Genomic DNA, 2,646 nt, shown 5'->3' on the forward strand with positions numbered 1-2,646 from the left:
AGTGTAGTTCTCGTTTCCCTGATCTAGTGCCCATAACAAGAAGAATTGCAGTCAAGATTATGTTCAAGTTAGGTGGAGTTAAGTCTACGCAGTGTAACCTGATCGGCTGAGAACTTCTGGAGAATCAAGTGAGATATGTCAGGGTGTTCCACGTCCACATGTGTGTCTTTCGCCACTGCTAAGGTCACTGAATAGGATAACTAAAGCACGAGGTGGCTAGTGATCAACACATAATAAGGTCCCAATTCCCACAAATTTTTGACTAACTCAATCCTAAAAACTGACTCAAACTGACTCAAAAGATAATCAAAAGAAAGAAACGAGTTAGTAAACGACGAAGACCCTCCCCCAGACTTATTTCACAACATCTCGGTGTGAAAATAAATCAGAGAGAAGGTGAAAACAAGAATATACTTTTTTGTCGAGATACTTACCTGGAGCGGGTGCTCCGAAAAATTCTGGGTGTTCTGTCGCCAGATTTTCACCTGGAGCGGTTGTTCTTGGCTCCTGGAGAACAGGATGCTCCGTTTCTGCAACCCAGAATTTTTTCAAAATATCTCGAATTTTCTATTTTTTTTACCTAAAACTCAATAACCTAAAACGAAAATAAGCAAACAAAAACAAAACCATGTTATATTTACATTTACCAGTGGGTGACATGGATCAGTCGGGTTGAGCATGAGGGCTTGTTCCAAAACAAGCTCCACAATCAGACATGTTCAGCTTCAAAACTCTGCTCAACAACCCTTTCACAGCAGCTGCTCCCTTCTCTTTCAGCTTATCAGTGAGAATAACTCTGACTTTAGAGAAAGTTTAGAGGTATCCTTGCACTTTACCTCATACTCAATGGATTTCTCATCACACCAGTGAGGTGTCAAAGTCATAGTAGGATCTCCTTTGACCATTTTCTTCTGGACTTTCTCTTTCACCCTTGAATTCCCACTGAATTTCTTGGTATCAGTGTGATGATCTCCATCCAGGACTTCCTTGAACCCACCCATTTCACCAAGATCCTTAGGAACAATTTCTGGCTGTTCTCTACTGATCACTGAGATGTAAGTGGCGTGTAGTGTTTGTGATCTGATTGGGACAGCCTTGTAGAAAACCTTCTTATTGATGTTGGAGAAGGATACTCTCTTATTAGGCATGTCGACGATTGCTCCCACTGTAGCCATAAATGACCTTCCAAAGATCAAAGACATCTCATGATCCTTTCTCATCTCAACAACCTGAAATTCAGTATGGAGCATACAGTCTCCAACTTGGACAGGAATATTGCGAATGGTGTCAAAAGGAACTGCTCTGGAAGAGTTGGCAAAAGCCAAAGAGTTGGCAAAAGCCAAAAGGAACTGCTCTGGAAGAGTTGCCACAAGAGTTGGCAAGAGTTGGCCTGATTCAGTGCCTTGACCTGAAGTTGCTGGCTCTGGAGCATCTGCTGCATCATGATGTTCAGGTTTTTCAGCTCATCTTGTGGAACAGTCGCGGCTGGAACATCTTGCTGATTGCTCTGTGGGAAGGCGTTCTGATACCCAGATCCTTGTGCCTGGTTGTTCTGCACATACCCGGATCCATTGATGTAGCTGATCTCTTGCTGATCGTTCCCTTTCTTTTCAGCGTCGAGAACAACCTCTTGAACGTTCTTAATCTGCCCAGTCGTAGCTCCCTCCATCATGAAGACTTTTCCTTGGTTGTTTTTCAGTAGCTGATCAATTTTGGCTGTCAGCTCATCAATCTTCTGGGATCCAATACTGTTCACTACCTTGGAGCGATCGCTCTCATTGGTCTCATTGGTCTCATTGGCAAAACTAGCAGCCATGTTCTCAATCAACTCAAACGCTCCATGAGTGGTCTGAGTCATGAAATCTCCTTTGCTCGCACAATTTAGAGCACTTTGGTATTTCCAGTCTACTCAATCATAGAAAATGCCCAAGAGGTAATCATCATCAAATCCATGGTGAGGGCATTCTCTGCGGTATTCATTGAAACGGTCCCATGCATCGCAAAAAGGCTCATCAGTGAGCTGTCTGAATGAGGTGATCTTGTTCCTCAATGCTGCAGTTCTCGCCTTGGTGTAGAAGTGCCTCATGAACGCTGATCGGACATGTTCCCATGAAGTGAGAGAGCTTGTAGGGAGAGAGTTCAGCCACCGTGCAGATTTTCCATCTAGAGAGAATGGGAATAACATGCACTTGATGTAGTCTGGTGGAACACCATTCGCACGAGTGAAACTGCAGACCTTTTCAAAATTCTCAATATGCTCCATTGGAATTTCTGCAGAGAGACCAGAGAACACCTTTCTCTGCACCAGATCAATCAAAGCAGGCTTGATCTCGAAGTCCTGCCTGGTGTAGTAGGGATGTTACGTCGAAGGTTTATCTCCCCGATCAGAACAGTTTGCGCTGCCTGTTCCTGCTGCGCGAGAGCAGCCTGTTCCTGCTGCGCGAGAGCAGTCTGTTGAGCAGCATCATGTTGAGCTTGGATGGTCTGCTGCATCTGAAGCATCTGTTGTTGCATTAGTTGCATTGCTGCATCGAGATCATCCTGATGACCGTGATCACTCACAGTGGTGTCGGTTGGCCTTGGCCGTTGTCTGTTTTCTCTTTCTAACCTTGCGAGCTCCTGGTTGCTGAGTGTAACTAAATGTCC

The 2,646-nt window shown here is 44.6% G+C and overlaps 1 non-coding gene across 1 annotated transcript; it reads left to right on the forward strand.

Moving 5' to 3' along the window:
- The first annotated feature begins 1,946 nt into the window (after window positions 1-1,946).
- Window positions 1,947-2,053, forward strand: LOC130506994 (small nucleolar RNA R71). The gene has a single exon (XR_008942184.1). It is a non-coding gene; the product is annotated as a small nucleolar RNA R71 (small nucleolar RNA).
- The last annotated feature ends 593 nt before the right edge of the window (window positions 2,054-2,646 follow it).

This window comes from Raphanus sativus, unplaced genomic scaffold (assembly GCF_000801105.2).
Source record: "Raphanus sativus cultivar WK10039 unplaced genomic scaffold, ASM80110v3 Scaffold3876, whole genome shotgun sequence".
In the NCBI taxonomy this organism is placed as follows: domain Eukaryota; kingdom Viridiplantae; phylum Streptophyta; class Magnoliopsida; order Brassicales; family Brassicaceae; genus Raphanus; species Raphanus sativus.